Source organism: Podarcis pityusensis (genome assembly GCF_964106645.2).
Source record: "Podarcis pityusensis genome assembly, chromosome: Z".
In the NCBI taxonomy this organism is placed as follows: domain Eukaryota; kingdom Metazoa; phylum Chordata; class Lepidosauria; order Squamata; family Lacertidae; genus Podarcis; species Podarcis pityusensis.
The window spans coordinates 28,259,635-28,287,464 of NC_138044.1; the positions used below are offsets into that span (position 1 = coordinate 28,259,635).

Genomic DNA, 27,830 nt, shown 5'->3' on the forward strand with positions numbered 1-27,830 from the left:
TCAGATGCAACCCTCCACAAATACCATGACAGAACTGATCACGGTTCCCCTGACGGTTATGAAAACAGTATAATTGAATGAAGTTTTCTTAGGCTGGCAAGCCCACTTATGTAAGAACTGCTGAAGACATTGGCTGCAGTGCTTTTAAAAAGAAGCACATGTCAGAGAGTGCACAAACAATGCGCTCTTGAGCTAATAGGTTCCATGTGCTTATCATTAGGCTACGGGAGAGTTGGAAGGGACAAAGCTGACCAACTAGAAGACCATGATTGCAATCCTGTGCATGTCTACTCAGGAGCAATTCCTAGATGTCAATGGGGCTTTCTCACAGGTAAGACCTATGCTTATCTACCCCTGGGAGGAAGTCACATCTAAGCCACTGAACAGGGTCACTCTGCAATGGAGACTGGCTCATTAGGGGAAATGGCGTGTTGCCCCATCAAGCTCAGTCTGCCCTCAGCCAACCCCTACCTGTCTATCCCCTACTTATGGTCAGTCCAGGGGGTGGCCCTGGCTGTCAGCCTCTTCCTTAAGCTCAGTGGTGCCTTTGAAGAACTTGGGAAAGGAGATAGGAGCAAAACAAGAATGTGTTGGCTCTGCCTGATATTGGCTCTGTCTCTATTGACCTCCCTGGTTTCTGCTCTGACAGTCCTTATGAGCAACAGCCTCTACAAGCCATGTCCATATACTCCTCATTGGATTATTTTGGGTTGTTCCCCCCAATAAATAGATATGCCTTTGGGAAAGTTTGTGAATCACTCAAACATTCTGATACCATCTTCTTGTTTCTTGATGACCCATTTGGTTCCAGTTCTGTTGGCACTTATCACCTGACTTTGCTATTAGAAAGAGTGCTATAAACCATAAGGATTATTGCTATTGGTCAGGCCAATAGTAATAATTAGACCAAATGGCACACTAGTCCTGCATCCTGTTTGCTACAGTGGTCAAACATATAGATGCCTTTGTGAAGTCCACAAGTAGGGCACAAGGGCAATAGTCTTGCACTCTCTGTGGCCCCACAGCAACTGGCAATTCAGAGGAATTAGCAATTCAAAGGGAAATGGTTCCATTCCAGTCTCTGGCCCAAAAGATTGTTATGGATCACAAGCCAGGCAGGAGGTATGCAAGCGTAGCCTATATATATAGGGTCCCAGCCACACACAAACATGAATGCAATTATACTGGATAACAGAAAACATTTTACGGAATTGCTGGAGCTGAGCAGCTCACTCTTTAAAACAGAAAACAGCCCCCCAGAGGTTTTCATATAGATGAAACTCTTCCAGGAATGCAGCTGCATGTTTGGCTACCCACTTCTAACTAAACATTTGTGTTTCCACTCTCCTACAAGAGGATTCTTAGGGATATTGTGAAGATATACATCCCTGCGTTTAAAGAGATAATTTATGGCCCCTCAACAGCTGCAACAGATTTGGACTGTCCAAGAGTAGTAAATCTAGAAATATTTAGAACAAGATGCAAAATATTGCTTCTGTCAACTAAGGCCTTTTCCCTGATAATAGCTTTGGATTAGTTAATAAAATAAAATAAAAAACACCAGAAGATAAAATGGAGCAACTTTCCTACCACCTCAGACACTCCTGCGTAATTTTTACATTGCAACTACTTCACATGGTTAATTAGTCAGTCTTTGGTTTGCTTCACATTAAAATCAGCCAACAGGTAAGCAGAATTATTCCATTTTGTCCTTGATGGGAACTGTTTGAAAACCAGAAACACAAGAAACACCCTAAAGCCAAAACAGAACCATGTGAGTAGAAATTTGTGAATGCACCATGTTGGTTCAGTTACTCAACTTCAGCCTCTGGTTGATCTGGAAATAAACACTGCGATGTTGTACATGTCGATTCAGAAATAAGTCTCAAAAATTAACAAATAAATTTTCATTTCTTATGAAACACATGCACACCTCCTGAGGCTCACTGAATAGCCTAGAGCAGTATATTATGGTTTGCTGTCGGTCTTGGTAGTCATCTTTCTGAGCTGAGGTCTATTGAATTTTGTTGGGTTCTTTTCTCTTTGAGGAAGATTGAATGGGATTGCAGCATGACATTTCCGTGGAGCTGAGGAGGATGAAATGGAATAGTTGGTGTCTAGAGTGCATGTGGCAGAACACTCAGGATGAAAATGACCAAGCACAGGTTAGAGCCCATTTTAGGGCCTACTCTGTGATGGTGGCAAAAGTAATAAGCTTATTTCTCCACCACCATTGTATTTGTCAGTGTTGGCAACAAGATCAAATAAGTGCTCTACATCAGCCTTTCTCAACCATGGGTGATATGGCCCACTGCCCCTCACCAATATTCTAAGGGGGCCACAGGTGAAAATCGCGTAAATGGAGGGCCATGGCACTAGACTAGGGAACGCTTCCTCAAACAAAATGGCAACTGTCAGCGACCAGCTATTATTGCTATGCACAAGATTTGGCTGAATACTGAATCTTGAATGGAATCAGGCCAAATAATGTCAACCTGGGATTTAGCCATATCAGGCTGAGGCAGCCCTGGATTGCCCTGGATTGGGCTGGGTCCACCTGGAATTATCTGACATTGTCAAAGTGGGGGCAGAAGGAGACATGCAGGTATCCTGTGTATGTCCCTTTTCCTTCCTCAAACACATGTTAATCGGAGGTGTAAATGCACATCTCCCCCTCCCCCCTCCCAGTAACATGTTTAATTGTGCAAGGCTTCCAGATTGGTTCAGAGCCCAGATGTGAATTGGGTTAGCACCAAATCATCCTGGATCAGGTCAGAAAGAGCCATGAACTGGTTCAGGGGGCTTGTGCTTTCCTCTAATAGTTGCTGAGGGGAATTATGGACTGCCTAAGTTACACACACACACACTTATGAATGAATACAAATGGAGTAAGGGGGGGGATCCCATTCCTACCCATTCATTAATGAACATGATACCACTCATTTAGTTCAATTTTCATGTTGTTATGAAACAAATGAAGCTCATTGAAGGATCTGAACAGCCTAGAGTTGTGGCTTGCTGTAGTTCTCGGTAGGTATCTTCCTGACCTGAAGCCTACTGCGCTGCATTGTTGTGTTTTTTCTTCTTCTATTAGGGCATCAGCCAAGTCCATGGGGATGAATAAAGGAAAGAACAGATGAATTAAGGAATGAATGATTGGTCCAATGAGCCCTAAGAAATGGCTTGTTTTGTGGCTTGTGGTCTTTGCCAATCTGCTTGTGTTCCACAGCAGGGAATGGATGGTTCCCCTCTCCAGGCATTTTGTGACAGCAAGCATGCTTTTCAATAGTCTTGGGAGATATCAAATATTACTTTCTGGGTTTAAAATTAGCAACAGATGACATGGTGCTATGTTTGTTCCAGTGTTTACATCGAGTTTTACTCTCCAGTTTTTGTTTTTTGTTTTTAAAAGAATGATAGTGAAAATATGTGAGCTATTCTACAGTTGTAAACATATTGTATACCCATTTTTGTTATCATTATCAGACTATAAATGATCCTTGTTTTCCAACAGGCTTCCAATTCTGCAAGGCACACCAAGTTAACCATCTGCTAAATTTATGTGAATTCAGGGACTTATAGTTACAATAAGAAATACTAATGGGAATCTAATGAATGGATTATGTGAGTATCTGCAGCATCAGAGGATGCATGGTCAGTTTAATTCTGACCATATTTACCCAGGAGTAAGTTGCTTTTATCTCTACTTAAATAATTCTGCTTGAGGGTGACTCCACACTAGGGGTGGACGAATCTGTCAGTTTCTTGTTTTTCCAGTCTCAGATTTTGTCTGCCCTATTTCTATATTATGTTGTTGTTGTTGTTATCCCCATGAAAATGTGTGCACCTAATTCATGTGCATTTCTCCAAAGGCATGCATTTTTGCCTGGTATATGCATGTTTGCAAGTTATTTTCCCTCTCACAATGCATTTATAGATGTTATTTTCACTAATGCAGGTTTTTGTTTGTAGGCAATTTTTACTAATATACATATTTTTGTACACTTTTTTGACAGGAGAACTGCATTGTAAAATTTGGAGAGGTGCAGATTTTTAAGGACAGGCAGTGTTTTATTTTGTCTATTGGTTTGGGAATTGCAGATCTGTTAAGTGTTGCCTAGCCCTCTCATCTATTTTGTAAGATTTCAACAGGGCACCAAAAGCAGGCCAAGACATTTTGCTGCCTCTTGGCAAGGGACAAGATGGTGCTCACCCCATTCCATTTATAAAGGCAGACCAGTTGAATTGTACTTCCAACACTAGTGATAGAATAGTATTTTCCACTGTAAAATACAGGCTTGCTTAGGATGCACAGGGCAGGCCAGTCTGCATACATAGCTGAGTCCTTCCGTAGAGGGGGACTCAGAAGAAAGATTGTCTGTCACCATTGTCCCAAACACTGTTCAGCAACTACTAGCCCATCTTGCCTAATAGTAGAGCTGGCCCTGAGGTACATATACTTCTCAGACTTATATTTGCAGCCTTCAGGCTAGAAATGTCCTCTTTTTCTTCCTTCTTTGAAAGTGGATTCTCACCGGGCTAAATAACCTGGGATGTTTCTGCACTTTTATATAAGATCTCAGAATCTGCTCACAGGCCTGTCTTACCCATTGAGGTTAGTGGCGCGGGACACCGGGGCGCCAAGTTCTGGAGGGCGCCAGGTGAGAGTCTGGGGAACACCAAACAAGCATGCTGAGTGAGCAAGGGTGCGTATGCCGCTCCCACTGAGCGGCTCGTTTTTCCCCCTTTTAGCTTGCAGGTGCTGAATTCTGTGCGGCGTCAGAAGGCTAAAAGGGAAAAACCCGAGCCGACGCTTGGCAGGAGCAGCGCACGCACCCTCGCTCATTCGGCACAGGCCCACTTACTCGGTGTGCTGCCTGCCATGGCCACTGCGGCACAAAGTGGCCAGCTGAGGCAGGAGGCACTGCATCCAGCCTCCGCCTCTTCCCCGCCGGAGGAGTCGCCCTCCAGCCACTGCTCGCCTCCTCCAGCCCTAAAAAAAGGTCAATTCTGGGAAGGGGGGTGGGGCATCGGAGGGATATTGGCACCATGGCACGGGATATGCTTAGGACGGCCCTGTCTGCTCATTTAAGCCTTGGTGTGGGGATCTGGGTGGGGGAAGGCAGGAAATATGCATGTTTTGGGTTTGTGTGCAAGAGAGATCTTCCTGCCCTGTTGACATTTCTCATGGAGTGATTCAGACGTGTAGCCCTGTACACACATTTCCTTAGGAGTAAGTGTCACTTAGAGGGACTTACTTTTAAGTATATATGCAAAGAATTTCACTTCCAATTAAAGAAAGGTAGGCTTGTCCAATTTTTTATTTTTTAAAAGCTCAGGACCAAATCCTTCTGATCTATTACAAATGTTGTTGACTTGCAGCTCTTCTGTGGGGTGGGTTGGGGAGATATCTTAAATGCTGTCAGTTGTAAAATGTCCTGCCTAGTTCTCACTGGGCTAATGGGGGCCTGTTGACATTGGGTATTTATACAGATGTGTGGCCAAACAGGACTCAGTGGAGTCTCAGTTCTGAATATAGCAACCTCCACCTGGAAATCCCTGTGCACCCAAAATAAACTCTATTCAGGAAGAACCTCCCATGTGTATTTCAGAAGGAAAGAACCATAGAAGCATCCAGGCTACATCACCGACTGCAGAGCAGCCCTCATTAGTGTGGCATGGCAGAAGAAGATTCATGTTGTCACTATTTAGGTTGCTGTTTAGGTAGACAGAAACAGCAGTTACTCAGCCTCTAGTATCCTTGGAAAAATACTTTGAAGTATTGAGCTGAAATTTCTCAGAAAAGAGTTTTCTGTCAAATTTCTGAACTTCTTTTTCAAACCCTTCCTAAGCTGTCTGTTGTTTTGGAGGCAGGGCAGGGAATAAATCAGATTTTATTTTTTTTTAACTGTTTAAGAATTTCAGTCCTCTGGGGGAATATTTCTCTCAGAGGAGTGACCCTCCTCCTTTAAAGGGGGTTTGGAGTTTGGGGGAGCTGTCCAGGGAAGGGCTTGAGGCACACTGTTAGAAGACCAGGAAGGGATGGGTGAGGTGTAACTGGCAGAGGGTTTAGTTAGGTGCAAAAGGAGGATGTGCTGGCCTGGTATGGGGAGCAAGGCAGTCTGCAAAAGGGCTGGTCAATATAGGATTGGTGGGTAGGTGGGGCTGGCAAGTGAAGCAAAGCATCTCACCATAGTAGGAAAGACTGAGACCAGGTGACCAGATCCGCTGTCCAGCTGCTAAATGTTGGCAGGCAATGCCAAGACCTCCCTGGTCTCCCCTCTTTCAGTTCTTTATCTTTAGGCAGGATTTGGACCAGGCCAGCTTTCAAATAAAGGACTCCTTCAAATAGAGGACTGGCCTCCGACAGTCCTTTGAATTGGAGGGATATCCTTTGTAAAATAGGACGCATGGCCACCCTGGATGCTTTGCGTGTGAATGGCCCCAAGTCTAGTCCCTGATATCTCAAGTTCAAAAGGATCAGGTATTGGCTGGTGTGTGTCTAAGTCTTCGGTGGAAGAGCTGTTGCTTGTAAGAGCCAGCAACGGTGGCTTGGATGGACCATTATATTTCAACCTTCTCTAATGGAACTTGCTATGCTCACCTGTAGTCTGTAGTCTGGCAAACCTAAGTAAAAACCTAAGTAGAAAGGAGTGAGATTGACCTTCAAATTGGGTGCCTTCCCCATTGTTCTGTTAAACATAGTAAGCCTCTGAATACCAGTTGCTGGGAATCGCAAGTATGGAAAGTGCTGTGGCTGCTGTGAGGATAGGATGCTGGACTAGGTGGGACTTAGACCTGATCCAGCAGGACCCTTCCTGTGTTCTTAGAATATTAGACCAATTCATGGAGGATAAGGCTATCAATGTTGGTTATAATACCTATGTTTTGCCTCCATTGTTGGAGGTAATATGCCTCTGAATGCCAGTTGAATCACAAGTGATGAGTTTTTAGACATCTGCTTGGCCACTGTGAAAACAGGATGGTGGGTTAGATGGATCATTGGCTTGATCCAGCATGGCTCTTCTGACATTCCTATAACCCATGCTGCCACAATTTCCTGATATAACAGTTTGGCTTGTGTGTGGCCAACACCTTTCCTTACTGGAGCAGGCTGCTACATGTCCCAGCAAAGGCCTCAATTTGGCCAGAGCTCTGTTATTTAGCATACAAAGAATACTGGTTCCTCCAGCCTCATTGATGCACAGGCCTCCTGTTTATCTTGCTCTCTCTGTTCCTCTGTAGGTCTTGGATACTTCCCAGGTCTTTTTTGGATGAATGAGATGGCAGGCAGCATGTGTTTCCCCCAAGGTTCTGGATGAGTCTGTAGTGGTTTAGTAATTTGACAGTAAGATCTTTTCCTCCCTCTGCCCTTGCTGCTAATTTCACCTCATTGTATGCGAAGCTCTCTGCCAACCGTCTGCAGCTGTAATTTTGATATTTTACTAGAGAAAACACTTAACATTCTTTGGTGTAGGGTTTATGGAAAATCCTTGTCTTGGGTTATAAACAGCCCTAATGTTTTCCAGCTGTTGTTCTTCCATATCTCCAAACTCCCAGTGTTGACTACTCACTAGTGTATATTCACCTCCAGGGAAGCCTTGGGCAGCACACCATCAGTCAGGAATCTAGGCAAGAACTTTGATTCATTCTCTCTGTCTCTCCCTGAAACAACAGCAAAGAACAGCAATAGGAAACTCCTGATTCCATCTGGATACAACTAAGTTCAGTGCCACCCAGCGACTAAGCTGTAAAATGACACTACTCACACACACACACCAAACACAACTGGTGGATAAGCAAATGCACAGGAAGACCAATATGTGCTTTTCCCCTTAGTATAAAAGGGGTTCAAAAATTCATGTATGGGTGCAGCCAGACGTGAAATCATTTTAGCTGTAAGCTCACTTTGCAAATGAGCTCACCATATCTTGGTCAGATGTTCTGGTGTTCTTCTCCAGACAGAGCTCCTGTTGGCTGCATTAGCTGGCTCTGCACAGCATTGATTGGCTGGGAACCAACAAGGTCACTAACTAACCCCCACTTCCCTCTCCTCTCCAAAACAGTTTCTCAACACACACACACAAAAACTGGTTCTGAATTTTATTTTTTTTAAGAGAGAGGGCATTAATGTAGATAATAATGCTTGAAAGCTTTTGAAAGACAGACACCACACTTGATGAATAGAGAGAGGAGTGTAGTAGGCTATTAAATGCATGGTCAAACTACTGGCTGGTAATCTAACGGATTGCAAAAGTGGAAATTGCAAAAAACTGAGTTTGGGCAAAGGAGAAAAAAATTACAGAATTGCCCCAGGTTGTATGTATGCCTGTGTGCACCCTCTGTCTACATTAAACATTTAAGCCAGTTTCAGACTTGTCCTAATTTATGGTTGAAATTGAAAAGTACTACCAGGGCAGGAATTTGGGGGAGTCATCCAGAGCCCCACTCAGCAAAAGAGTAGACTTACCAAGTAATACTTATTATCACCCAAAGAACTCACATTGTAAAGCCATTCTGTACAGAGTTTAAAATTACATAACTGCACCTCTGCTCTAACTAAGGATGACTTTACACATTAGGTAGGTGGTATACTGTACAGGGAATCACCCATCTCATTCCACACTTCCACCCAGAGACTCTTGTGACGGGTGAATTCATGCTTCTTCTCCATAGGTAAAGGATTTTAAGTACAGGATCTCAGATTCCCTGGTCAGGAACCATGACATCACTGGAACTTTATACAACAGCCTTGTGTTAACAGGAGTCATTGCGGTAGTTTCCACAGGGGAAAAGTTATGTGCATGTGTGGGTCCAAACCAAACAATTCAAAAGGGAAAAGGAGACTAAGAAACCCTCTATTGCTTCTTCTCTATAATGTCGCAATCACCCTTATCATAAACTGTTAAGGAAATCCAGGAAGACAGAGTCACCAACAGGAACAAGGTAGGAATTAACATCTCCCTGCCCAGGAACACAGCAGCGGGTTAAACAAGGCAATAATTTCTTAATTACCAAAGAGGAAACATCAATAAACACTGGCAACCAGCAGCTGGAAAACCTATGCCCAGGAAAACAAAATATAACCACGGGTTTTGATTGTGAACATTCACAGCAGAGGTTACTTATTTTGGCAGGCACAGATTTAAGCCTTACAACTAGCAACTCTTTTAGCTGGTGCCTAAGCAGAACCATGTGTCCCTTTGAAAACAAGGAGAAATTTAAACCCAACCCCACTTGTGGAAAAGAGGGGGGTAAGAGAGCTGGGGCTAACAGCTGAGGCTAAGGGCAGAACTTGACACTTCATAGAAGCACATGTAAGAAAAAGCCATGGGGAAAACAGGTCTGGTGAGGGGGCAGTTTTTGTGGAGAAATGGCAGAAGTGCTTCAATCAGGGAGAGAGGGGCCACATGTGGCCCTCCAAAACTTTTTATCTGGCCATCAGGATTCTTCCCTGACCACATTCCCTTCCCAGCCATGCATCCTCTCCCTAAGCCATAACATTCCCCAGCCCTGCAATGCACACTCTTTGAGGGTGGCTGGAATGTGGCCTTTGTTGTACAGTTACTGACTCACATTTGCATGCATGAAAGGGTTGACCTGAGTTCATGCTGCAAGTGTAGCTGAGCAGGCTCTCAGCAGCCTCTGCTCTCCGCTTCTCCCTTTATGCTTACTGGAAGAAGTGAAAAAGGAGCCATGTGCCTTGGCTCCCAACTCAGCAAATGCCGCAAGTAAACTGAGTCTCCCTAAAATGAGCTGTTAAAGCCTGCATCTTTGCCAACTTGCAAATTGCACTATCCTTTTTGTAAGAAAACCAAGTACTTTCCTTTTTTGAGTTGTTCATAACCTTTCTCATCTTTATTTTATTCCCATCCAATGGAGACTTATTTGGTGTAACTCTGTGAGTAAAATATTCACCTATCTACAAAGCTAAGTGTCTGTGATTTATTCTAGCCAAGGTGTTTTTTGTGGGGAATGTTTGCTTAAAGGTGGATGAGGCCAGATGTAAAATCTAACCAGGTTTTAATGTGTGTGGAGCAATCACCACTGTACTTAGCTCTGTTACTAGAGAGTAGGATTTCTCTTCCAAACCCTTTCCCCAACAGTCTTGAACTCCAATAATGGCTCTTGCTTGCCTGGAAGGAGGATAGGGAGGGGTGTGTAAGCATGCATAGAAACTGTACTACTGTACAAAGGTAAACTTTACATTCATTTCTCCATCAACTTTTTTCTCTGGCTCTGCCTGCCACTGGTATGTAGCCCCATGAAGCTTACCCATAAGGGCAGGAAAAAGCCCCCCCCCCATGCTTTAATACTTACTCCATTTATCATCTCTTTGCTCCAAACTGCCTCCCTCAATATGGTTTGCCTCCACAAAAACAGTAGGTGTGTGTGTGTTACTCTTGGAAACATACTTTAATGTGAAATCCTTATGTTCAGATACGGGAGCATGGCCGACCCCCACCACAGCTTTTCAACAGATGTCAATAATTTCTATTTTTATACTTTTCTTCCTCTTGATGTGCACTCTTTATAGTGGATCCCTGAACTCTATAATGGAAAAATAGAAAAGTTAACTTAAAATACTGAAAATACATTTGAAATAATATTCACCTGTAAAGATCCCAAAGTACATATCCTCTTCTATTTGTACCCAGTGTAGTCTTTTTTGTATTTTGTTGGAAGGTTTGATTGTGTTCATCTATTTTTATTCTGTTTTCTTCTGTGTAAGAAATGTAATAAGATTGAAATGATAAAAAGGTAATACCTGAATTTTCTGAAGGTCAATCTGCAAATTGTAACGCTCACTTATTTGTTATTATGCAAGGTCTGAGGCAACCGAGAGATGACCAGGAGAGGTGGCAATTTGAGAAAGGGAAAATCAGAAACTGAAATTAACAGATTCATCCAGCCACATTCTCTGCCACCACCTACAATTTTGATAGAGATGGGGAGGGAAGCAGCGGGTTAAGGGAAGGGGTTGCTTAACTCCTTTTCACTCCTTTTTTCTCTGCTCCTAAGTCCTCTGTTTTCCCCAATCTGAAACAGGGCTTCAAACAGGGGTAAAGGGACCCCAACAGTTAAGTCCAGTCACGAATGACTCTGGGGTTGCGGCGCTCATCTCGCTTTACAGGCCGAGGGAGCCGCCATTTGTCCGCTCCGCAGACAGTTGTCCCGGGTCATGTGGCCAGCATGACTAAGCCGCTTCTGGTGAACCAGAGCAGCACACGGAAATGCCGTTTACCTTCCTGCCAGAGTGGTACCTATTAATCTACTTGCACTTTTTGGCGTGCTTTTGAACTACATGCCTTTTTCAAACCTTGGGGTGTGGGGAAGGTTTTTTCAAACCTTGGGGTATTTCGGCATGGAGGAATGGAGACTGCTGTTGCAATTGGTTTGGAAGTCCTTCTGTGTGCTCATGAGGATGGCGTGAGAAGAGGATTGGCAACAGGCTCTCCATGAATAATTGAAAAAGGAGCAAGAGCACCAAAGGAGATGTTTATGTATGGAGAAGGAGGAAAGGAGGGGGGAGGATAGCTGGCTAATATTGCAGTCCAATTCCTTAGTCACATGTTTGTTCCAGAAAACATTCACTTGGATCAAATAACATTTTTAGGAGGGTTTTCTTGTTCTTTTCCAATTGTGTTACTTCTCTCAGAACTCTTTCACAAAAAAGCACTGCTTTAAATCCTGCTGTTGTCACTGAAAACGCAGCATCTGCTCATAAAGGGGCAGTAGCATGGCTTGAACTCTTCAATGTGCTAATCACTTATTTGAATATAAGCCATGGAACCCCATTGCAAGCAAAAATTGAAAACTTGGAAAAGGAGTTTAAGGAAAAAAGGAACCTAAACTATGCACCAAAATTCTGTCTTGAGAAAAAACTGCATTCCAAAGCCTGTCTTTAGATGTCAGTTTGCAAAAATGTGCTTGATTTGCATAATTTATTCTGCTTGTCCTACTTAGGGGGAGTGGCAAGGAGTTGCAGTGCAGTCCCTGACCACTTTCCCCAATGGTTTCAAAGAAGAGTAATACACTCTTTGAAAATGGCAATTCTACTTCTGATTACAGTGTTTCTGACTTAACAAAACAATGTATTTATGGGAAATAGAAGGTCACATAATAATAAAAATGTATCACAGATTTAAATAATATACGTGCTTGCAATCTTCCTCTGAGTAGCACTAGAGCACCCAAATATAATTTAGGGGCAATAAATAATTGGAACATTAAAATGTTTCCTACATTGACTGCTATAGGCACATACTGGATTCGTAAACTACAACTAATCCAGAATGCAGTAGCTAGACTGGTGACTGGGAGCAGCCCCCAGGACCATATAACACTGTTCTTAAAGGATCTACATTGGCTCCCAGTACATTTCCTGAACACAGTTAAATGTGTTGGTGCTGACCTTTAAAGCCCTAAACAGCCTCGGCCCTGAAGGAGCATCTTCACCCACATTGTTCAACCCAGACACTGAGGTCCAGCTCTGGGGGTGTGTGTGCTTCTGACAGTTCCCTTATCATGAGAAGTAAAGTTACAGGGAACCAGGCAGAAGGCCTTCTTGGAAGTGAAAAGCCTGGCGTTTTCCATGCGCTCTGACACTTGTCACAGTGTCCCTGTTGCGCCAGAAGCGGTTTTTGTCATGCTGGTCACATGTCCTGCAAAGCTGTCTGTGAACAAACACTGGCTCCCTCACCCTGAAGCAAGATGAGTGCTGCACCACATAGTCAAGTTTGACTGGACTTAACCATCCTGGGGGTCCTTTACCTTTACCTTCATAAATTATCATTATCATCATCAACAACATCTTCCATTTGGAACAGTTTTACTTGTTTTCTCATTGGAATGGCTTTATTATAACTGGATATTCTATTGCTGTAATCTGCCCTGGGACCTTATGGTGAAAGGCAGGTAAGAAATCTTATAAATAAATAAGCAAGCAAGCAAGCTGCCATATAAAGAATCAATCCATTAAGCTCAGCATTATCTATACTGACTCACAGTGGATTTTCAGCCCAACCCTATGTTTGGTGCTTTGGAAACACTTCGCACAGGACTTGTAAATCAACTTTGCACAGCGCTTCCCAACACCTGCAAACCAGCTATTTCCTGGGCACTTGGGGAGCACAGCACACCTTGAAAGGGGCCATCACCTGACACCATTCTGGTGTGCATTGTCCAGCTAACCTGTCGAAGTTGGCCTATGGGGGTGAGGTGAGAGAAGGAATGGGTCCGCTGGGCCAAAAAAGGTTCCTAACCTCAGGATTACAGGGAAGAGCTCCCAGTCAGGTAGGCTACCTTCCAAGCAGTATGTTAGTTGCAATATCTCTTAACTTCTTTTATTTAAAGAAAGCACTGTGCAAATCAGTTTACAACTGGCACTCAAATATGAATAAGCTGTGAAGTTCCCATTTTGCAGTTGTGTCTTTCTAACTGTAGTCTTTGCATTTTCGCTTTCCCCATCCTTGTGTAATGACCTAATGCATGATGAATGGATTATTGGATGAGTAGTGAATCTCCCTCACATTTTGTACTGAGAGTTAGGAATTTCCAGAAAATTGTTTCAACCTTAGATGGCAAATAAGAAACAGAAAACTCAGGCCAAACAATTTGATTTATCTGATGGGGCCAGTGTCAGCACCTCATATCCTTGAGCAGCTTCCTGTCGTATGACTCTGTTAAGGTTTCTTGTGGGTTAAAAGGAGACTCTAGCTATATTAGGAATTGAAAGTAAAGATTGATGCTAAAGATGTTCCAAAACACACTGAATTGCAATAAATCTTCTTGGCTAGCATTTTGTAGCACATTTTCTCCTTTTTACATGATTTCTGAGCCTGTTTCCAAGGTCCTTGTCCTCATCTCAAAGTGCACAGTTGCAACCACCAAATAAAGTTCTGTGGGGAGTTGGTAACCATTTGTGTGCTGAAACCTGTCCTCACATTTGCCCCCTCCACAAAAATTCATTCCACTGCAAGAGCAGAATCTGTTTTTCTGCCTCATTTATTTATTTAGATGATATATGCACTACTTAATTGCAATGGTCTACAAATTGCTGCAGAAATGTGGGGAACTGATTTTAAGCTCGGAAAAACAAGGAATGGACGTGGCAGAAATTGGCAGTTCCTCCCATCCTTTTTTCCAAGGGATGATCCTTGCAATAGATTGTGTTGCTAAACTAAAGTAGTATTTACATATAATAGTGTAGAACACAGAGGTAGAAATGCAAATAAGAAAAAAAATATTGAAAAGGTTTTTGGGGGAGGATCCTAGAACTACTTAGTATTCTACGGGGGAAAGAGGCAGTATTTATCAAATAAATACACATTTTAAACTGATCAATGTTTGTAAATACGATTTCATAAATTCCAAGTCTTGCTCAGAATAAAAAGAGGTGGTTTTGAATAGGCTTGGACATTCTGTAGCCTGTAATGTTTTCTATGGAACAAGTTACTGGCTTAAGTTTTTCCATTGTTTCGTTTCCTATTAATTGTTCAGCTGCTTGGTGTAATTATCTAATAACCTTCAGGAATCTGGCATCACGATTACAGAGTTTGTTCCAATTTCACCTTGTAATTAGCTACTTAATTCAAAGTAAAGGGCATGCTAGTTCATGAAATTCAAGATACTGTCATATTGTAGTCAAATCAGTTTTTGGTTTCCTTCCCCCCCCCCCCCCATTTTTTTTCTTTTCACTTTCTTACATTTCCATTCCCCCCCCCCCTCTTTTTTGTACTTTTTTACTCCTCTTTGTCTTGACATGGAGGCACTGGAACCTTCAGAATTATGACTCTTTTCATAATTATACTGGCTTCATTCTCTTCCTAGAAACTGTAGCCCTGTGGCTAGGTGCAGCCAGTAAGTAGCAAAGGCAAGTATCTGAGCAGTCAGGACTGGTCCCAACGTTGTTGGCCTTTACAGCATACATAGCCTATAGATGCACTCATGAAAGTAGTAGTAGAATAAGCTGCAAGGGTGTTGTTGTTGCTGTTGTTTCGTTGTTTAGTCGTGTCCGACTCTTCTTGACCCCATGGACCAGAGCACGCCAGGCACTCCTGTCTACTACTGCCTCCCGCAGTTTGGTCAGACTCATGTTTGTAGCTTCGAGAACACTGTCCAACCATCTCATCCTCTGTCGTCCCCTTCTCCTTGTGCCCTCCATCTTTCCCAACATCAGGGTCTTTTCCAGGGAGTCTTCTCTTCTCATGAGGTGGCCAAAGTATTGGAGCCTCAGCTTCACGATCTGTCCTTCCAATGAGCACTAATTTCCTTAAGAATGGATGCATTTGATCTTCTTGCAGTCCATGGGACTCTCAAGAGTCTCCTCCAGCACCATAATTCAAAAGCATCAATTCTTCGGTGATCAGCCTTCTTGATGGTCCAGCTCTCACTTCCATACATCACTACTGGGAAAACCATAGCTTTAACTATACGGACCTTCTGCAAGGGTGTATGCAGATGCAAATGAGCCACTCAGTTCCATACACAGCAAGACAACTTTGTGGGGAAGGCAGCAAGGTCAGCAGTGGAACAAGCTGATCGGGCACCTGGGGCGGCGCTCGTGCCCTACGCCTGGGGGCAGGGCCACCCACCCACGGGGGCACCATGAGGCCTCCGGAGTCTGCCTGCCTCCTCCCACTCAGCCACCCTACAGCTGAGGGGGAGGTGGTAGGTGGACCATTTGGGGGCAGTATGGAGCCTGCAGGCACTCAAGCCACCGCGTCACTCCCAGGAGAGATGCGTGGCTCGGGTGTGCTGCAGGCCCGCGGTGAGTGCCGCCCACAATTTTGTCACACACACATCCCCCCGTGGGGACACCTGGGGCAGACTGCACCTACCGCACCCCCCTTGCTATGCTCTTGAGCAAGGTGCATTCGGTTTCTGGAGGCCAGACATCAGAAATAGAATGTTTAAAACACTGAAAGAAGCCTATTCGAAAACAAAACAGTCACTGCAGCAAAGGCCATTTTGATTTATTTCTCTGGCTTTTTAGCATGTTTCTCAGATTTTTGATAATGCACACAGAGTTTCTTGGTGACAAAGCAATAAAATGCCAAGATGCTGGATGGAAAAATGCCGAAATTAGCAGCAACAGCAGCAGCAGCAGCGACCCAGTCGAGTGAGTAGATGCAATTCTTTGTCCATGCAATATGTGTTGCTGTCTCATCTCCTTAGCTTTCTGAACAGAAGGGTTAGATGACCCCAGAAGGCAGGACAGAATCCAGACACAGTTGCAAAAGGTGATGGGACAGAGCTTTGACCTGAACCTCCTGTCTGCTGGTGGGCACATGATGGCCAAATATCAGTCCCTGCTCATGCTCTGATTAATCCCTCAACATGTTTCAGAACACATAATTATCCCGTTTATATTAAAAGGTGGAACAAACTAGCTACAGCAGATGCTTTAAAAAACCCCACATTTTTGGTTGCTGTATGAAGAGAGGTTTCTGTTGTGAAACTTACTCTCCCCCACCCCCTGAAATTTCTTTGCTTCCCTGCCTCCACACACTTAAACCTGAAATAGTGTTCCTGAACTGGATGGTTATGCTTGCATGTACTAATACCCCAGGCTTCCCAGCTTATTGTGGTTTATTTGAAGGAGCAGCATGCTGAGTCATGCTGCCTGTTTGCCCCTGCTTAGCTCCTCCCTTGGGATGAGCAGGATAAACAGACCAGGAAACCTTGGCTTCCCATTATGTCTGAGCTGGAGATTTCAGCTTGTGAGGGAGCACCAGATCTAGGAACACAGGAAGTTGCTATGTACCAAGTCATACCGCTGGTTCATCTATGTCAGAATTGTTGATATTGACTCTCCAAGGGTTTCAGGCAGGGGAAATTCCCAGCTCCAGCTGCAGATGCTGGGTAATGAATCTGGGACCTTTTCCATGCAAAGCAAGTCCTATACTGTTCAGCTATGGTCCTTTCCAACTATGGATCCCCAATTTGGGCATAATCGGAAATTAAGTTCATTTATCCTGGTTCATTTATCCTTCTCACATTATGTGAAGAGAAAAGTGGGAGTAATCATAATAAACCATTATAAAACAGGTAAGCCCAGCTCACCATTATGTGCAAACTCAGCCATTGTGTAGTACCCTCAAGTTAGCTAGAAATATAGGACTGTATACAACATTCTGTCTGCTAGCATAAGGGAGAGCTTTAAATGATGTATTTACAGAGGAATCCAGTTCAACAATTGTGCTTGTGGAAAGTTGTTGAGCAACAGATTGTGCTAACTATTGTGCAGCAAAGGTACCAGCAACCTGCTTATGCATTCTTTTAAGCAACAACATTGTCCTGGCTCAAAACATTTCACCAGCAGAACGAGTACACAGCTAAATGGCTCTAACTTAGCACTACATAGGATGCAACCCATAGATATTAGCCTGAGTATGGACATTGTTATGAGGTGGCTCAGACCCCCCTGTCTTTTTGTGCTGAACCCCAGATCTCCTGCCCCCTCCCTTTTAAAAACTTTTTTTTAAAAGTGTAGATAGGGTGACTAAGCTCACTGCAAACTATAGTCCTGATGAGATACCAGTCACTGATCATCGTAATTTGCCCAGAGACAGCTATACTTATAAATTAGCACACACAGGTCTTATGCAAATGTGGGTATGGGGCAGTGCCCCAAGTCATTTAAGAAATTAATTACACTCCTGCGCTCCTGAGAAATAATTACATGTAGAATGAAGCAAGGGTATGGGGAAGATTCTTTCCTGCTCCTCTGAAATGGTGCCCCTGAAAATGAAGACCAAGTCATCTGTGAATCGTGCCTGCATTAAATTGAATTGTGAAGCAAGGATCCAGTTGCATTTTCAACAATGGGCAATCTCTCTCAAAATCTCTCTTGTCCTATGTGCTGGGTAACCATTTGAAATCAATACACCTCGAGATTATTCACGGAGCTCATAAGAGACAACAGAGATTGGCCCATATAATACATGATGCAGTGCAATCATATTCAATGCCAGAGAAGAATTTGTATCTGCTTGTGGGAAGTGCAACACACAATGTCTACTTTGTTGATGAATACCATTCTATTATATCTTGTATTATAAACAAAGGTTTCTGGAATCTGCCTATATAATAGTACTCTTGAGGATGGAGAGCCCCTGGGGAGCCACTGTGATCCTCATTATTAGACAGCCATCGTTCATATTATGGGGGTCATGTTCCCTGCTTCAGATTAGCAATTACTCTCTGGAACATATGGCCAATTACTTTGTCTAGCATCTTTTAGCTTACAGTGGTACCTCGGGTTAAGAACTTAATTCGTTCTGGAGGTCCGTTCTTAACCTGAAACTGTTCTTAACCTGAAGCACCACTTTAGCTAATGGGGCCTCCTGCTGTCGCCACACTGCCGCCATGCGATTTCTGTTCTCATCCTGAAGCAAAGTTCTTAACCGGAGGTACTATTTCTGGGTTAGCAGAGTCTGTAACCTGAAGCATCTGTAACCCGAGGTACCACTGTACTCATGTTCTATTGCTCTCACTACTTCCTGGGGAGGGGGCAGCGGGGGATTATTTCAACTAAGAAGATGCCTTGTCACAAAAGACTTTTTGAGTCCTTTGCTCCTTGTTTCCCAAATGTGTTTATTTATCTTTGTCTTATTTACCATAGAACTGCATTCTACCAAGCATCAATTTTAACCTCATTCACTTCATTCTGCATGCCACACTAGTGAGGTCTCCCCCACTCCTTCTTCCACTACTCCAGGGTCAGAAAAACAAGTTTTCGTTTCCCAGAATTGTGTGCTTTGTTTTTTAATTGCCACCTATATTATTGTAGCTTTTTCATATGCTAGAGTAATTTCTTGAAAAGGTCAACCTGTAGACCCATTTTGCATTTTCATATATAGTTAATATGTTCTATATCATGTTAAGATATATCTTATCTAGCAACAATTTTTCAAAGTGGTATTTTATAATTGCATAAAACAACTAGAAAAGTGACATGCAAGATGTATCAGAATTTCTCTAATTTTTTTCTGGAGTTCCATTTAGAGACGTTTCCAAGAAAATAAAGAATAAGTTAGTGATCCTTTATTGCATTGATAGTTTTGCTTTTCCATTTGTTGAACTGGCAAAAAAACAAAATCAGGAAGGAATTAGAAGAAAAAGAGTTTGGATTTGATATCCCACTTTATCACTACCCAAAGGAGTCTCAAAGCAGCTAACATTCTCCTTTCCCTTCCTCCCCCACAACAAACACTCTGTGAGGTGAGTGGGGCTGAGAGACTTCAAAGAAGTGTGACTAGCCCAAGGTCACCCAGCAGCTGCATGTGGAGGAGCGGAGACGCAAACCTGATCCACCAGATTACAAGACTACAACTCTTAACCACTTCACCACACTGGTTCTCTCACTGGAAGGAACAAAATCAGATGAGCTTAGTACAATAAAAACTTGGTTGAGCACTTTACCTTGGTCACAGCAGAGCTTTTTTTCAGCTGGAACTCACCGGAACTCTGTTCCAGCACCTCTCAAGTGGGCGCCATTGCCATTACAAGAGAACAAGGGAGGAGCTCATGGCGAGTTCCAGCACCTCTTTTTCTAGAAAAAATAGCACTGGTCACAACACACTTTTTTCCCCCACCTCAGCAAAGGAAAAGTAAAATTTAAATGTTTTAAATCTATTCTCTTCTTTGAGGTTCTTAGTATTAAAAAAAAATCACAGGATATTAACTGAAATGCGTTTAACATGCAACGTTTCTTGTGACGAATGTAACACCACAATGGTGCAACTCACATAGCATAAATTGGTTGTCCTAAACCTCCTTTTGGGACTGTTTGGATTTGGATTTGATATCCCGCCTTATCACTACCCAAAGGAATCTCAAGGCAGCTAACATTCTCCTTTCACTTCCTCCCCTACAACAAACACTCTGTGAGGTGAGTGGGCTGAGAGACTTCAAAGAAGTGTGACTAGCCCAAGGTCACCCAGCAGCTGCATGTGGAGGAGCGGAGACGTGAACCCGGTTCACCAGATTATGAGTCTATTGCTCTTAACCACTACACCACACTGATAATATAATAATTATTAGGGGAGCAATCCTATGCACAAGAAACAGGCGTAAAGCAAGCCAGTGTAAATTAAGAGTCAAGTTACACCAGATCCAAACTCTGTTCAGAACTGAGGCTACTGCTGCTGCTCTGCCTTAGCCTGACAGGGGGGAAACAAGCCTTAAATAGATGTTCTGTGCTAGGTTGCTAGGTTACATGAGTGAGCTGATGACCTGCCTCTCTGGCCCTAACCCTGCAAGACCTCCAGAATACCCTCAGAAAACCATCCAGGATGAGCAAGTTATGCCAACATATCTTTGGCTAAGCCAGGCTCTTAACCGGCCTCTTCTGGATTGTGGCGATGCACGTGTGCACAGTCGCACACATATTGCACAAGTGTAAAATGGTTGTTGCCTGTATTCACCCATTCCTACTCACACAACTGTAGTTTGCTATCCTTCAAAAAGACCCCCCCCCCCATGGAGCTCATCCTCCCCCCCCAATTTTTTTTATTAGTTTTCCAATTTTATAATAAACACGAAAGAAAAACATTACAATATTAAATAGACAAACAAACAAACAAACATGTATCCTAACTGTTAAAATCCCAGTTTAAATATCATTGTTAAGTGACTTCCTCAAATCCCCCCTGTGTTTCCCTAATACTCATTTTAGCAGTTTTCCAATATCCACTTTCAAATAAAATTAACTTATTCCATTAACATCTTTCATATTGTTCTCAATCCATAATGTTATACAATTCAACCTATTTTACTCCTAGGCCAATTTGGTACCATGGAGCTCATCCTGTTTGGCCTCAGGGAAAAGTCTAAGTTATTTCTTGTCATAGCCCCCCAACTTTCCTTCCAGGCTTTCGAAACACAGGAGAGGGGACTAAGGTTGCCTTTTCCTTCCACCCCAAGCCAGCTCCCATTTGCTCGTGTTTCCCTGCCTTAAAAGGAACAGAATGCCATCCAGGATGTTATCTCATTTAGCAGGATATATTAGTAAGCTCAGCAAAAATAAGTAGACACTGGCTTGCTTTGAAATCTCTTCTGAATTGTGCGTGTCTTTTGTAAACAGGCTTCCTACTCCTCTGCAAAGAACAATGGACAACATTTGAGCATCTCCTAGGTGAATGGAGGACAATGTGTACACAAGCATACCACAACAGAACCAGTGCCGAGTGTTAGGCTCAAGCTACTAGCTTACTTGCCAAGGTTAACAGCAACTCTCAAGCACAGCTTTGCAGGAAAATACCTGCTCTGTTTATCCAAAGAATGGGGCCTCTTTATCATAACTGTGGTATGCGCTACACAGACTTGTTCAAGGATGATTTCTGAAAAGCATGTTATCCTATCATGTATATATATAAACCTCACTCCCTGGGAAAGGATATCACTGCACGTTACAATACAAACATGTGCAATAAAACTCTTGGTTATATCTCTTGTTCATTTAAAATTATTCCTGAAATTTTATTTTGAATAATTAGACATGCATGAAAAAGCCTACAACATGTAAGTATATTTATCATATTAAAAACTATCACACACACACACACACACTAGTATCTTTGTTCCTGACATTGCTTGTGCATTCTGAGAAATGAAAGTTTTGTTCTATTTTTGAAATAAGTGGCTAAAATCAATTTTGAAAGCTCCAGTCCACCATGCTTGATTCAAAAAGCAACACAACTGTACTACTACTACTATTATTTATTAAATTTGTATGCTGTATCCAAACATAGTCTTATGAACCATTGTGCAAAATTTGGTTAGTGGTATCTGAAGAGGTATCCAAATGCAGAGCAAAAAGTCAGCTTTCCCAAAAAATATATTACTTTACATTCCTTCAGTTTTATACACATACATTTTATGATAAATCTGCAACAAATCACTTTAAACAAATAAATATTGAAAACCTTTTCTAAAACCTATATAAATATAATTTTTATTAATGATGTATTCTCTTAGCAGCTATAATGTGTCAATTAATTTCAAATCAAATCTTTTCCTCATATTACCATTCTTTTTTCGGTCTTCTGTCTCTAGGGCCGACCCAAGACATTTTGGCACCGGAGGTGAACTACAAAGTGGGACCTCCTTACCTGAAGGGGAAAGTGAAGACCTACATGAGGATCTGCTGCCCCTGTGGATCTTGTTGCCTGAAGTAGTCGCCTCACCTTGCCTCAAGGGTGGGCCGGCCCTGACTGTCTCCTCTAAGTGTATTAGCTCTGTAAGTTTTGCCATCTCCACAACAAGCAGCAGGTAGGGGGTTTGTTGTTTGACCTTTCTCTGCTGTCACCCTCACACTTATTCTTTTCACCAAATGTCCTAGGGCCATGGGTCCACATCCATTTGTCATAGAAACACAGCATCTAAGGTCTGGAGCTCAGGGGGTTCAGAGGGTGGCAGCAAAGGAGAGAACCTTTTTGGTGGTACCCCCCACAATCTGTGGAATGCTTTCTTCAGTGAAGTCCACCTGGCAGCATCATTAACTTATTTCTGATCACAGACACTTGACGGCTTATGACAAGCTTCATGAGTCATGCACAGCTTTTGGGCCCAGATCCAGGATGAAAGACTCTGACAGAAGAGAAGGAGGAATGAGAAGGGGAGGCCAGAACACCGAAGCAGAGTAAGGTAGACAGAGGTCCTCCCCCAAACCTGGCAGGCTTCAGTGCAATTGTTGTCCCCACTCCCCAACCCTGCTATGGGGGAAGAGAGCATTGTTGGAGTCTGAGAAGGGAGGTGATCTGCTGCCTGGGGTGGCTGAACAGGATTTGTAGGGAGAGACGGGGTTAGGGTTAAATAGCTGTCTCCCAAGACGAGACAATGCCTTCAACAAAGGGAAGAGACACCCCTTCCTCTCAATGTAGAATATTTTCAGGTGAGATGTTCCCACAAGGCTTGGGATTCTCATGAGTGAAGCTTGGTGGTATGCAAGGGAATTTGCTAGAAGAACTTTGCAGCTCTGCTGCAGTCTTGTCCCTGATCCCAGACCCTCCAAGTGTTCCATATTTTCCAGGGACAGTCTCGGAATTGCAGAAGCTGTCCCAGTGTCTTATTTGATCCCAGAATGTCCCACTTTTCCTTAGGACAACACTATTTTCATAGGAGAAACGTTGGAAAGTATGTGATCCTGGACTCTGAACATTGGCCTAGGGACAGCATTCCATTAAAGACCTGTTCCTATGTTGCCACCCTCTGCTCCTCCCTTTGAGTGAACACACGAAGAACATCACCAATGATGGTCTGGGTTGGTTCATGTGAGAGAGGTCATCCTTGAGTTATTGGGGTCCTGAGCCGCAAATAGCTCTATAGGCTTTATATTATGCCTTCTTGGCTCTTGATTTTCATGTAAGCTGCTTAGAGACTTTCCCTGATCAAATCTGAAACTGGGATGGCTTCTCTAAATCAGGGACATCCCTGGAAAATAGGGACACTTGGAGGGTCTGTAAGCTGCAGTGATTCTGCTGCTAGGGTGCCATGTGTGAATAGGTGCCCCTCTTCACTTCTGACACTTAGGGCAGAGGTAAGCAACGTGGTGCCTTGCAGCTTTTGTTGGACTGGAGCTTATGGTAGTTAACAGCTGAGCAATATCTGTAGGGGCAGGCTCCTGTGGCCGGGTTCCCCCCCCCCATTTAATGGGCATTGCTACTCAAATGGTGTGCCTGCACAGCATCTTGTGATCAATTATGCAGGGCCGTGCTTACCTGGGTCTCCCGAATATTTTATTCAAGTTGGCAACCCTTGTAGAGCAGTGTGTTAGCTACCCCAGCCTAGACTGTAGTATTGGCAGAGGAGAGTGGCAAGTACCAGTATCTGATTTGAGGTCACCAGATGCAGTCAACTTGTTGAAGCTAAGCAGGTCCAGGTTTGGTCAGTTCCTGGGTGTACATCACCTTGAGTTCCATGATGGATGATGAAGGGTAATGTACCAAATCAGCTAATAAGTAGGGGTTAGTTCAGTATTTGTTATGACCCGTCCTTTCATCTCACTGGTTCCAGGGCAGGATACCATCTTTGCCAAATCCAATACGAACTGACCTGATAACATACCTCCCAGACTAATGTGAGATTCAGGAAGTTGCTTGATAACCACTGGGGTTTTTCACTTCTCCAAATGTGGCAATGCAGTTTTTGGCTTTAAAAAAAAGGATTAAAATACTTTTAAAATCGAATTAAAATATATTTAGAAAATTCAGGTGTTAAGAGAAAACACCTTGCTAAATACATATTTCCATGCAATTTTTTGTGCAGATTTTTTTTATTAAAAAAAAAAAAATCACCGATCAGCGAGGAAACGGCTTATGAGTGAAAGCATGCAAAAGTGGCACTGATTGGAAATAAATAGACCTATTCATTCCTAATAATCAACATAGAAAAGGCAAAGCACTTCTCCTGTTTAGTGCTGCTTAGATTGCTGGCTTGAACCAAGTGTGTGAGATCCTAGTCTAAGCACTTTTTCTGTATTGCTATTTTGCAGGCTGTTTCTTCCAGGCAACTACGTGCTTGCTCTTATCTTTGGTTTGCTTGATCTGCAGCATCACAGAGTACAGCTTGGAACATAGACTGAATGCTAGCTTTGAAGCAAAAATCTTCATTCTTCTTTGCCAGGCTTTTGAATGTACAAGACTACAAGGTTGTTCTGACCTAAGCCAGGTTCTTACAATCTAAACTTCAGGCGCAACCCAAGATATTTTGCTGCCTGAGATAAATGACCAGATGGTGCCTTTGCTGGTGGCAAGGAATAGGAGAATTACTGAATGCCAAGATCCAGATTTGGGGGAAGTACTCTTTGGTGAGAGAATCCCAGCAGAGATTTGAAATCACAAATTATGCAGCAAAGTACACTGGTACCCTGGGTTACAGACGCTTCAGGTTACAGACGCTTCAGGTTACAGACTCCACTAACCCAGAAACAGTACCTCAGGTTAAGAACTTTAATTCAGGACAAGAACAGAAATCGTGCTGCAGTGGCGCAGTGGCAGCGGGAGGCCCCATTAGCTAAAGTGGTACCTCAGGTTAAGAACAGTTTCAGGTTAAGAACGGACCTCCAGAAAGAATTAAGTTTTTAACCTGAGGTACCACTGTAAAAATGTTGGGGACGTGGGTGGCGCTGTGGGTTAAACCACAGAGCCTAGGACTTGCTGATCAGAAGGTCGGCAGTTCAAATCCCTGTGACGGGGTGAGCTCCTGTTGCTCGGTCCCTGCTCCTGCCAACCTAGCAGTTCGAAAGCACATCAAAGTGCAAGTAGATAAATAGGTACCGCTCCGGCGGGAAGGTAAACGGCGTTTCCGTGTGCTGCTCTGGTTCGCCAGAAGCGGCTTAGTCATGCTGGCCACATGACCCGGAAGCTGTACGCCAGCTCCCTTGGCCAATAAAGCGAGATGATTGCCACAACCCCAGAGTCGTCTGTAACTGGACCTAATGGTCAGGGGTCCCTTTACCTTTACCACTGTAAAGGAAATACAATTAACCTCAGGTTAATTACTTAATTTGTTCTGGAGGTCCGTTCTTAACCTGGGTTAGCAGAGTCTGTAACCTGAAGTGTCTGTAACCCAAGGTACCACTGTATAGGATGTTAGGCCTTTAAAATATGCCCTTGTGGGTTTCACAACTTCTGTCTTCCCTTAGGATAGAAAGAGACCACATGTATATAGTTTATTAAAAAAAAAAAATCTAAACAATTCTATTCATTAGCAGGATTGATTTAAAACTTGTATTTAAAATTTTGAACTAAGGAATATTTAAGGATTTATTAAAATTGGAATTCCAAAGGAAATGCATGTGGTGGGGAATTATAACATAAGGACCCACAAAAGGGGGGAGGGAAGTCACAGGAGATATGTTTATTGTTTTCTGATTGATGCTTGATTATCATCTTCCAAAGCGACTACTCTATTCCCAACCTAAGAACGGAAAGTGAAATACTGGTGGACAACAAGAGGTTTAAAGATACTCTCAAGGCACATCTTTTAAAAAATGTAGTATAAGCACTGATAACTGGGAAACAATTGGAGGAAGGCATGTTTGGCAAGCCCTCACTGTGATCAACTTCTGCCCAGAAACCTACGTCCCCACTGTGGAAGGATTTGTGGATCCAGAATTGGCCTCCACATTCACTTACGGACTCACTGTTAAAACCGTGTTCATGGAAGACAATCTTACTCAGCTACAAGTGATCGCCAAAGAAAAAGAAGCCTGTAAAATAAAAAAGTGCTATTTTTGCTGCTGTATTATGTGTGAAACAGAATGCCATCTTCTTTTTGTTATCAGTACAACAGCAGTAACCTAAAGGCTAATTCTGCTGAAAGTCAGCCAGCCAAGAGCATGGTGATGTGCATAGCAACCAGTCACAACGACATTATCCTTGCTGTGATGTCCTGATTGGCTGTGTAGTTCTGAGAGAGTTTTCTCCTGTACATTTTGTTGTTGAATATCTTCCTGCTATGAACAAGGCCTTCAAAAAAGGCAAAAACCCTGTTTATTTCTTCTCATATTATAGACTGTTTACTCATTTTCTCATTAAAGTATTATCAGTTTCTCTCTCCCCCCAGACTCTCATCTGTGGTATTCAAGTCAGTCTGATAAGTCCATTACCTTATTTGGTGGGTTGCATTGCAGCCGGACCCTGGGTCCTGCATGACCCAGCCAAAGGCTGGAAACTGCCCCACTCCCTGCCATTGCCTCCCTGCGCCGTTGGCACTGGGTGGGGCCCCACTCAAGGAGTGGGCCTCACCAATGATTCAGCGCTGACAGGGGCGTGTCCACAGGGAATTTAAACTCCAGTGTGGCGGGGAGGCCATCATCTCATGCCCTTCGCCGGATCTCCCACCCACCTCGCCCTCTTTTTCTGCTTTGATGAGTTACGACCTTGCTATGGACTAATCATCAGTCGCCATATTGTTGGGACCAGGCAGGAATTTTTCCACTTGGCAAATTGGCACCATCCATTTGGTTTTCGCCTGCCTTGTAGCAATCATCACAACTTTTGTGAGGTTAGGCATTGGGTAAGCTTTTGTTTGGATGGAGGGGAGGTTGTAGCCTTCGCCTGGCCCTCCTCAGTAATGGTGTCCTGTTAAAGGGACCCGGGGGTGTGGATTCTGTCCGATGCCTGGATATGGGCTAGGACCATGCCACTATCCCAACGGGGACCCCTCGGGATGCTCCTATTTGATGGGAGTCTTAGGTCTCCCCCTATTGGTGGCTTAGCCATAGTTGGACTCCCAGCAGCTGGGAGGGGGTTGAGATATAGTCTGGCTTCACCCAGTGCCTAAGCCAAACCGCTCCTGTCTGTAACCAATAAAGTGGCCTATTTGAACCCATAAACCAAAAATTTGCTTGTTCGTCTGTTTTATTTATCCATTAGGGGACTGCGAGTCACAGGGCCTTGGCACACAACACTTCGTACTGGTCACAGTAACTTAGCAAGAAAAGCTTGCTAAGTGTTTTATCTCCATGCCAGCAAACATATCAGCAGGGGCTATTCTGTATGTTAAAGACAGGGCAGAGTCAGGTGTTGTTGTTTTTTTAAAAAAGTGATTAGCCTAAAAAAGTTAAGATCCAGTGTGGCAAGATGGTTAAAGTATCCTTGTCCTACATGATGTTCTCCATATGTTTTGAACTCCAACTCCCATCACTCCCAGCCAGCATGGTAGCTGTAATCCAAAACATCTGGAAGGTACCCGGTTGGGAAAACTGGCCGAATGTCAGACTGAAACTGGGGAAACCTAGATTCGAATCCACCCCGTGTGTGTGTATGTGTGTGTGTGTGTGTGTGTGTGTGTTTATTCTCACAACTACCTTGTAGGCT

The 27,830-nt window shown here is 43.4% G+C and overlaps 2 long non-coding RNA genes across 2 annotated transcripts; both read left to right on the forward strand.

Annotated features, from left to right (window-relative positions):
* The first annotated feature begins 211 nt into the window (after window positions 1-211).
* LOC308468879 lies at window positions 212-21,324 on the forward strand. Its single transcript, XR_013981926.1, has 3 exons — window positions 212-331; window positions 3,515-3,686; window positions 21,092-21,324. It is a non-coding gene; the product is annotated as an uncharacterized lncRNA (long non-coding RNA).
* A 613-nt stretch (window positions 21,325-21,937) lies between these two features.
* LOC308468889 lies at window positions 21,938-27,353 on the forward strand. Its single transcript, XR_013981936.1, has 2 exons — window positions 21,938-22,246; window positions 25,908-27,353. It is a non-coding gene; the product is annotated as an uncharacterized lncRNA (long non-coding RNA).
* Window positions 27,354-27,830: the final 477 nt, after the last annotated feature.